Source organism: Salmo salar, chromosome 05 (assembly GCF_965601325.2).
Source record: "Salmo salar chromosome 05, fSalSal1, whole genome shotgun sequence".
NCBI lineage: Eukaryota > Metazoa > Chordata > Actinopteri > Salmoniformes > Salmonidae > Salmo > Salmo salar.
The window spans coordinates 60,571,771-60,582,653 of NC_138295.1; positions in this window are offsets into that span (position 1 = coordinate 60,571,771).

Sequence of the window (10,883 nt, forward strand, 5' to 3'; positions counted from 1 at the left end):
GTGCCGGGTTGGTTCCTCTAAGAATCGAGGCAGCAGGCAGGGCGCTCTGGCATCACCCCAGGTGAGCCGGCACCATTCTCACCCAGAGCCCTCTGTTGCACAACTGTTTGTGTTTGTCACTTTTCCTGAGTTTTCCCCGCATTCCCAGCATAAGGTGCTCGTTGATTCAGGCGTGGCTGGGAATTTCATTTATAGAGCGTTAGCCCATAGTTTACGGATCCCCATTGTTCCTGTGGATGTGCCTTTCCCCGTTCACGCCTTAGATAGTCAACCATTAGGGTCAGGGTTGATTAGGGAGGTCACTGCTCCTTTGAGCATGGTGACGCAGGGGGGTCACAAGGAGAGAATTAGTCTTTTCCTTATTGACTCTCCTGCGTTTCCCGTGGTGCTGGGCCTACCCTGGTTAGCTTGTCAAAACCCCACTGTTTCTTGGCCACAGAGGGCTCTCACGGGGTGGTCGCGAGAGTGCTCAGGTAGGTGTTTAGGGGTTTCCATTGGTGCTACTACGGTGGAGAGTCCAGACCAGGTCTCCACCGTGCGCATTCCCCCTGAATATGCCGATTTGGCTCTCGCCTTCTCCAAAAAGAAGGCGACTCAATTATAGATCACCTGGTAGACGCTGCACTTCCAAGGAGTCATGTGTATCCCCTCTCACAGGCGGAGACGGAGGCTATGGAAACATATGTCTCCGAATCCCTGCGTCAGGGGTACATTCGGTCCTCCACTTCACCAGCCTCCTCAAGTTTCTTTTTTGTGAAGAAGGAGGGAGGTCTGCGCCCGTGTATTGACTATCGGGGTCTGAATCTGATCACTGTGAGGTATAGTTACCCGCTACCGCTCATAGGCACAGCGATAGAGTCAATGCACGGGGCGCGCTTCTTCACTAAACTAGATCTCAGGAGTGCTTACAACCTGGTGCGTATCCGACAGGGAGACGAGTGGAAGACGGCTTTTAGTACCACCTCAGGGCACTATGAGTACCTCGTCATGCCGTACAGGTTGATGAATACGCCATCAGTCTTCCAAGCCTTTGAAGATGAGATTTTCAGGGACCTGCACGGGCAGGGTGTGGTGATGTATATTGATGACATTTTGATATACTCTGCTACACGCGCCGAGCATGTGTCCCTGGTGCGCAGGGTGCTTGGTCGCCTGTTGGAGCATGACCTGTACGTCAAGGCTGAGAAATGTCTGTTCTTCCAACAGTCCGTCTCCTTCCTAGGGTACCGCATTTCCACTTCAGGGGTGGAGATGGAGAGTGACCGCATTTCAGCTGTGCGTAATTGGCCGACTCCCACCACAGTAAAGGATGTGCAGCGATTCTTAGGGTTTGCCAACTACTACCGGAGGTTTATCCGGGGTTTTGGTCCCATTACCCATTACCTCACTGCTGAAGGGGGGCCCGGTGCACTTGCAGTGGTCAGCTGAGGCGGACAGGGATTTTAGTCACCTGAGGGCTCTGTTTACCTCGGCTCCTGTGTTGGCCCATCCGGATCCCTCTTTGGTGTTCACAGTGGAGGTGGATGCGTCCGAGGCTGGGATAGGAGCAGTGCTCTCTCAGCGCTCGGGTACGCCACCGAAGCTCCACGCCTGTGCTTTCTTCTCGAAGAAACTATGATGTGGGGGACCGGGAGCTGTTGGCTGTCGTCAAGGCCTTGAAGGCGTGGAGACATTGGCTTGAGGGGGCTAGACACCCTTTTCTCATCTGGACTGACCACCGCAATCTGGAGTACATCCAGGCGGCGAGGAGACTGAACCCTTGCCAGGCAAAGTGGGCCATGTTTTTCACCCATTTTGTGTTTACCCTTTCTTACAGCCCAGGCTCCCAGAACGCTAAGGCAGACGCATTGTCCCAGCTGTATGACACAGAGGAGCGACCCATGGATCCCACTCCCATACTCCCCACCTCTTGCCTGGTGGCGCCGGTAGTGTGGGAGCTGGACGCGGACATTGAGCGGGCGTCACGTGCAGAGCCCGCTCCCCTCCAGTGTCCAGCTGGGCGTCTGTACGTTCTGTCTGCTGTCCGTGACCGGCTGATCTATTGGTCCCACACGTCACCCTCCTCTGGTCATCCTGGGATCGGTCGGACGGTGCGCTGTCTTAGTGGGAAATACTGGTGGCGCACTTTTGCTAAGGATGTGAAGGTTTATGTTTCCTCCTGCTCGGTGTGCACCCAGTGTAAGGCTCCTAGGCACCTGCCCAGAGGTAAGTTACAACCCTTACCCGTTCCACAACGGCCGTGGTCGCACCTGTCGGTAGATTTCCTGACTGATCTTCCTCCTTCACAGGGTAACACCACGATCCTGGTCGTTGTGGATCGTTTTTCTAAGTCCTGTCGTCTCCTTCCTTTGCCTGGTCTCTCTATGGCCCTACAGACTGTGGAGGCCCTGTTTACACACAGGGTACCTGAGGATATAGTGTCTGATCGGGGTCCCCAGTTCACGTCAAGGGTCTGGAGGGTGTTCATGGAACTTCTGGGGGTCTCGGTCAGCCTTACCTCAGGTTTTCACCCCGAGAGTAATGGGCAGGTGGAGAGAGTTAACCCGGATGTGGGTAGGTTTCTGAGGTCTTATTGCCAGGACCGGCCAGGGGAGTGGGCAGTGTTCGTGCCCTGGGCAGAGATGGCCCAGAACTCGCTCCGCCACTCCTCCACTGGCCTCTCTCCCTTCCAGTGTGTATTGGGGTATCAGCTGGTTCTGGCTCCTTGGCATCAGAGTCAGACCGAGGCTCCTGCGGTGGATGACTGGTTCCGGCGCGCGGAGGAAACATGGGACGCCGCACATGTCCACCTTCAGCGCGCCGTGCTGCGCCAGAAAGTTGCCACAGACCGTCACCGCAGTGAGGCCCCATCTGGCTCTCGAACCGAAACCTGCCCCTCCGCCTGCCCTGTCAGAAGCTGAGTCTGTGGGGCCATTTAAAGTCCTGAGGACAGTGAACAAGGTTTGTTAGGTTACAGCTTCCCCCCGATTACTGCATTAACCCCTCATTCCATGTGTCTCCCCTCAGGCCAGTGGTGGCTGGCTCGCTCCAGAAATCTGAGGTGCGGGAGGTTCCTCCGCCCCCTCTGGAGATCGAGGGGGCCCCGGCGTACTCCGTTCGTTCCATACTGGATTCGAGACGTCGGGCGAGGGGCCTTCAGTACCTCGTGGACTGGGAGGGGTATGGTCCGGAGGAGAGATGCTGGGTTCCGGTGGAGGACGTGTTGGATCCTTCTATGCTGCAAGAGTTCCGACCGTTTCCAATTACATGTTGTGTATTTAACCCTCTGATCCCCTCATGTCTTTGTCGGTGATTGTTTGTTGTATGTTTTGTGCAAGTCATGTTCTGGTGTGCGACGGGTTTTGTACCCTTTTATATTATTTTTGTATATATTGGTTTTCAGAGTTTTTTAGCATTTATTAAACTGCTCCGTTTATACCAAGTTCACTCTCCTGTGCCTGACTTCCCTGCCACCAGCACGCACCCTTTACATGTACTTCATCCACAGTCGGTCTGTCTCCATCACCCCAGCATCTTCAAAGAGAACTAGGATTTTGTCAGTGGACAAGGGGTCCTCAGATTCAGGGTTCTCAATGGCTGGGGGGCAGCTCCTCACTCTCACTGTCAGAATCTGATTCCTGACTTTCAGACTCATTGTCAGAATTTTTTTAAATCTCCAGAATTTCTGCATTTGTGAGTTGTCTCCTTTTGAAAGACATTGCTAATGCTACAGCTTAGCTCACTAGCTACATACATAAAACAACAACACTGTCACGATTCCCACCGACGGTGGCGCCCCTTCCTGCTCGGGTGGCGCTCGGCGGTCGTCGTCACCGGCCTATTAGCTGCCACGATTCCCTTTTGCTTTTCCCTTTTTTTATTTTGTGACACCTGTGGTCAATTAGCCATTAGAGGGGCTATTTAGTTTAGCTGGCCCGCTCCTGTTCGTGCGGGATTAATGATTGTTTCTTGTGTGACGGCTTGTGTTCATGTCGACGTTGTTGTACGCGCATGTATTTTCTCCCCTGTGTGTGGGAACATTTGTTTTTTGTGAGTGTATATTAAAAACACCACTACCCTGTGTTCGCTGCTTCCTGCGCCTCATTCCTCCTCCACAATTACCAAGCCGTAACAGAATCCCGCACCGTGATAGAAGGCATGGAATCAGCGGGAGCAGCGGCCACTCCTCTGCCCTCGATGGAGGAATGCGTACTCCACCACACGACAGTCCTCCATCGCATCGGATCGGCAATGGACCAGATGATGGAGAGGATGGACAGATGGGAGAGAAGTGGTATCCTCTCTCCACCTCCACCTCCCCCGATACAGCCATCTTCGCCTCCCATGACGTCTGGCTCTGGCGCGCTTCGTCTGGCGCTCCCGAGGGAGTACGATGGGGCGGCGGCTGGGTGCCAGGGGTTTTTGCTCCAGCTTGAGCTGTACCTGGCCACCGTCAGACCTGCTCCCACGGGGGAGGAGAGCGTGAGTGCCCTCGTTTCCTGCCTGACGGGCAGAGCTCTGGAGTGGGCTAATGCGGTCTGGAACGGTCCAGACTCGGCGAGGGACCACTACCCGGAGTTCACCCGCCGCTTTCGGGCCGTGTTCGACCACCCTCCGGAAGGAAGAGCGGCGGGTGAACGGCTGTTCCACCTCAGGCAGGAGACGAGGAGTGCCCAGGACTTCGCGCTGGACTTCAGGACCTTGGCTGCTGGGGCGGGGTGGAACGACAGGGCCCTCATAGACCACTACCGCTGCAGTCTCCGGGCGGACGTCCGCAGGGAGCTGGCCTGTCGGGACACAGCTCTGTCCCTGGATGAACTGATAGATATGTCCATACAACTGGACAACTTGCTGGCTGCCCGCGGGCGTTCGGAGAGGGTCCTGCCCGTTCCACCCCCGTGGACCCCCGCCCCTACCCCTATGGAGGTAGGGGGGGCCGTGCCTAGGGGCACCGGAGGAGGTGGCTCCTCCTGCCCCAGCTGTGGTCGGAGAGGACACACGGCCGACCGGTGCCGGAGGAGCCAGTCTGGGAGTCGAGATGGTAGGCAGAACACTTCTCGGTTACCTCAGGTGAGTCAGCACCAGATTCACCCAGAACCCCCTGTTGGTCATGTGTTTTTACCTGTTTTGTTTACTACATTTTTTCCCTCTTCCCAGCATAGGGCGCTAGTCGATTCAGGCGCAGCTGGGAATTTTATGGACCGTGGACTTGCCATTAAGCTGGGCATTCCGCGGGTGCCGATAGATTCCCCTTTCCCCGTGCACTCCCTAGATAGCCGACCATTAGGGTCAGGGCTAGTCAGGGAGTCTACGGTGCCACTGGACATGGTAACGCTGGGGAATCATAAGGAACGCATTCGTTTTTTCCTTATTGACTCGCCTGCGTTTCCGGTGGTGCTGGGGGTCCCCTGGCTGGCTGGTCACAATCCCCGTATTTCGTGGAAACAGGGGGTTCTCCAGGGGTGGTCAGAGGAGTGTTCAGGTAGGTGTCTAGGAGTTTCCATAGGTGCCACGTCGGTGGAGAGTCCAGACCAGGTGTCCACCGTGCGCATTCCCCCCGAATACGCCGATTTGGCGATCGCTTTTTGTAAAAAGAGGGCGACTAAATTACCACCTCATTGACAGGGGGATTGTGCGATAGATCTCCAGGTTAACGCTGCGCTTCCCAGGAGTCACGTGTACCCCTTGTCACAGGAGGAGACGGCGGCTATGGAGACATATCTCACGGAATCCCTGGGACAGGGGTACATTCGGCCCTCCATCTCACCCGCTTCCTCGAGTTTCTTTTTTGTGAAGAAAAAGGAGGGAGGTCTGCGTCCGTGCATTGATTACCGAGGTCTAAACGCTATTACGGTGGGGTTTAGTTACCCACTACCTCTCATCGCTACGGCGGTGGAATCATTTCACGGAGCGCAGTTCTTCACAAAAATGGATCTCAGGAGCGCGTATAACCTGGTGCGTATCAAGAAGGGAGACGAGTGGAAAACCGCCTTTAGTACCACATCGGGCCATTATGAGTACCTCGTCATGCCGTATGGGTTGAAAAATGCTCCAGCCGTCTTTCAATCCTTTGTTGACGAGATTCTCAGGGACCTGCACGGGCAGGGCGTGATTGTATATATCGATGACATTCTGATATATTCCGCCACCCGCTCCGCGCATGTGTCCCTGGTGCGCAAGGTGCTTGGTAGACTGCTGAAGCATGACCTATACGTTAAGGCTGAGAAGTGTGAGTTTTCCAAACGAGCCGTCTCCTTTCTGGGTTATCGCATTTCCACCACGGGGGTGGTGATGGAGTGTGACCGCGTTAAGGCCGTGCGTAATTGGCCGACTCCAACCGCGGTGAAGGAGGTGCAGCGGTTTTTAGGCTTTGCCAATTACTACCGGAGGTTTATCCGGGGTTTTGGCCAGGTAGCGGCTCCCATTACCTCACTGCTGAAGGGGGGGCCGGTGCGTTTGCGATGGTCGACGGAGGCGGACGGAGCCTTCAAGAAATTGAAGACGCTGTTCACCGACGCACCCGTGTTGGCGCACCCGGACCCGTCTTTAGCGTTCGTAGTGGAGGTGGACGCATCCGAGGCTGGGGTGGGTGCCGTGCTATCACAGCGCTCGGGTGCGCCATTGAAACTCCGCCCCTGCGCTTTCTTTTCGAAGAAGCTCAGTTCGGCGGAGCGTAACTACGATGTGGGGGACAGGGAGTTGCTAGCAGTGGTTAAAGCTTTGAGGGTGTGGCGGCACTGGCTTGAGGGGGCTAAACACCCCTTTCTCATCTGGACCGACCACCGAAACCTGGAGTACATCCGGGCAGCGAGGAGACTGAATCCACGTCAGGCGAGGTGGGCCATGTTCTTCGCCCGGTTTAGGTTTACCATCTCCTATAGACCGGGTTCCCTAAATACTAAGGCCGACGCGCTGTCCCGTCTCTATGACACGGAGGACCGGCCCATCGATCCAACTCCCATCATTCCAGCGTCTAGGCTGGTGGCACCTGTGGTATGGGAGGTGGACGCGGACATCGAGCGGGCATTGGTGTTGGAACCTGCGCCTGCGCAGGTGCCCGTGGGGTGCATGTATGTGCCGCTCGGTGTTCGTGATCGTTTGATTCGGTGGGCGCACACGCTACCTACTGCGGGTCATCCTGGTGAGGCGAGGACAGTGGGGAGTCTAAGGGGGAAGTACTGGTGGCCCACCTTAGCTAAGGACGTGAGGTCCTATGTCTCTTCCTGTTCGGTGTGTGCCCAGAGTAAGGCTCCTAGGCATCTACCAAGAGGGAAGTTACAGCCCCTCCCCGTTCCACAACGACCATGGTCGCACCTGTCCATTGACTTCCTGACAGATCTTCCCCCCTCTCAGGGGAACACGGCGATTCTGGTGGTTGTGGATCGGTTCTCTAAGTCCTGCCGTCTCCTCCCATTGCCCGGTCTCCCTACGGCCCTGCAGACTGCGGAGGCCCTATTTACCCACGTCTTCCGGCACTACGGGGTGCCGGAGGACATTGTCTCTGATCGAGGTTCCCAGTTCACATCCAGGGTCTGGAGAGCGTTTATGGAGCGGCTGGGGGTCTCGGTCAGTTTGACCTCCGGTTATCACCCCGAGAGCAATGGGCAGGCGGAGAGGGTGAACCAGGAGGTGGGCAGGTTCCTGAGGTCGTATTGCCAGGACCGGCCAGGGGAGTGGGCGAGGTATATCCCTGGGCTGAGTTAGCCCAGAACTCACTTCGCCACTCCTCTACTAACATATCACCCTTTCAGTGTGTGTTAGGTTACCAGCCGGTCCTGGCACCATGGCACCGGAGTCAGACCGAGGCTCCTGCGGTGGAGGACTGGGTCCAGCACTCCAAGGAGACCTGGAGAGCCGTCCAGGACTCACTAAAGGAGGCCAGTGCGCGGCAGAAGAGGAGTGCTGACCGCCACCGCAGTGAGGCGCCCGTGTTCGCACCGGGAGACAGGGTCTGGCTCTCGACCCGGAACCTGCCCCTCCGCGTGCCCTGCCGGAAGCTGGGGCCGCAGTGTGTGGGGCCCTTCAAAGTTCTGAGGAGGATAAACGAGGTGTGTTATCGGTTGCAACTCCCTTCCTATTACCGTATTAACCCCTCGTTTCATGTGTCTCTCCTCAGGCCGGTGGTAGCTGGTCCCCTTCACGAAGATGAGGTGCCGGAGGTCCCTCCGCCCCCTCTGGACATCGGGGGGTCCCCGGCGTACAGCGTACGGGCCATTCTGGACTCGCGACGCCGGGCGAGGGGCCTACAGTACCGAAGTGGACTGGGAGGGGTACGGCCCGGAGGAGAGGTGCTGGGTGCCGGCGGCGGACGTCCTGGACCCATCTATGTTGAGGGAGTTCCACCACCTCCGTCCGGATCGCCCTGCCCCTCGCCCTCCGGGTCGACCTCGAGGCCGGTGTCGGCGCGCTGCGGGAGCCGCGCGTCAGGAGGGGGGTACTGTCACGATTCCCACCGACGGTGGCGCCCCCTCCTGCTCGGGTGGCGCTCGGCGGTCGTCGTCACCGGCCTATTAGCTGCCACGATTCCCTTTTGCTTTTCCCTTTTTTTATTTTGTGACACCTGTGGTCAATTAGCCATTAGAGGGGCTATTTAGTTTAGCTGGCCCGCTCCTGTTCGTGCGGGATTAATGATTGTTTCTTGTGTGACGGCTTGTGTTCATGTCGACGTTGTTGTACGCGCATGTATTTTCTCCCCTGTGTGTGTTTTTTGTGAGTGTATATTAAAAACACCACTACCCTGTGTTCGCTGCTTCCTGCGCCTCATTCCTCCTCCACAATTACCAAGCCGTAACAAACACTGAATGGCTCAGAGTGGGATTGAGAGGTTACGTGGTTGACTGCCTGCATGCGCCATTTGTATCAGTAAATCACTATCAGAAAATATTACCTGTGATAAATCAGGCATTCCGATTCTTGCATAGATTGTAATAGGCACAAAATATGTGTATAAAACACTTTTTTGAATGTTGTACTGATTATGATGAGCTAAGCTAATTTCAGCTATGTGTGGAGCCATGTTTGTTGACATACAATGCATTCTGGGTTTCACGTAATCAGACCAAAGATGCTATAACAAAATGAGGTGAGTAAGGGTACACAATTTTTTTTGAGAACTTCAGGAAGTGAATGGTGGGAATCGAACGATGGTAGACGAAACACCCCTTCAACATGCATACTATAAACAGACCAAACTCATTTTGTCTTCTCTTATTATCTTAGATTTCTGTGAGGAAAAAAAGCATGGCTGCGTGCTGAAACTAATCATTGTCAGATTACTTTCGATTTTTAGAAAGTGTTTTACTCAATTATTTCGATCTATGTTGAGCTCACCCGTGATGTGATTAATTATACATAGTAATTGCTATTAGCTAATTCATATTGTAGTTTATGTCAGCCGAGAGTTAGAAAATATGACCGCTTGTGTTGCGTTAATCTTTCCTCAGCGCTAGGACAAATGTAGCCTTTCATTTTCACACGTACCATCACACAGGTGTGATCGTTCTACAGTGGTTCCTGAAGAGTACGATCACACGCGTGTGATTAGAACGCTCATTTAGAATGCTTATTTAGAACGGCCAGTTTCTTATGAAGCAACAATCAGCATTTGAGCTGGCCACACTTTTTTCAGAAACTATTTACACAAACACAGTCCTTACAAAGTTATGTCCAGAATGTGAGCAGTTTATTTTTGGATGCAATGTTCAGATATTCACAGCAGTATCTATAGCATAAAACAATCATCCAAACTGGAAAAAATGTAGGCTACATTTACCATTTATCTACAATCTTAATGGTAGTGTCAGTGTATGCCATGGTGGCTACCATCTGAGACACTAAGAAGAGTGCTCACAGCAACTCCGGAGTAATAGATATTTAGATTATTTTAGCAAAATATGATATTTACATAATACAGAGATCATTTGGCATCTGTTATTTTAGATATAGGCTCCTGTATCTGCAGCATATGCCATACCCATCGCCTAGAAGACCCATACCCATCGCCTAGATTAATTAGTCATTGTCACCTATAACTACATTTTATTTCCCTTCTTATAAAATCCAATCAGTAGGAGTTCCACAAAATGATTTCCCAAGAAACGGTGACCCAGCACCTTTGTATAATTAATACAAAATAAAACATGTTTGGTAAGTGTAATGGATGAGACTTGAGAATCTTTAACCATGGTGTTTTAGCACCACTCAGTGGCCAGCATCAGGCCAGATAAGGGGAACACAAAGCATCATGGTTATTTTATCACCTGGAATTCAGACACAAGGGCCCCAATTCAATCAATTATAGGTAAAGAAAAACCGCACTGTGGGTTCATTAAAGGTGTTAGCCATGTTAGAACTGACACACCTGACATGTTCTTTCTCTTGTGGGCACATCTGTGTAGAGGTGCAATAATACTGTAGACCTGTACTGTAAACCATGAGACCTACCTGAGAGTATATCTTTCTTTGGCAGCCTGTTGTAAACCTAAATAGATTTATACCTACAAAAAATAATGATTTCCTGTCCTCGCTGTCTTTAATATCAGTGAACATTGCACATGACAGCACAAGTAAATAAATAATGCCCTTGGATTTGCTTCCCATAGGGAGCATTGGTTTATGACGCTACAGTAAAATCTTTGGATTCCATTCCATGAGAGGAAATAGTTGCATTAAAACAGATAATATGACAGGCTAGGCCTTGGGTTTGCATCCACCAGACAGACCTATATAACAGATTGAGACATGCAGAGGTAATCCAAAAGGGTTTAAATCTCTGCTCATGCACGTGATTATCATTTTTTCTAGATTATTCTGGGCAAGGGCAAGAGAGAGAAAATGATTTGCTTTCCACAGAATCCACTTACAGCTGGTGGGCTTCATATCCGTCTGGATGGGAAATTGTCAGT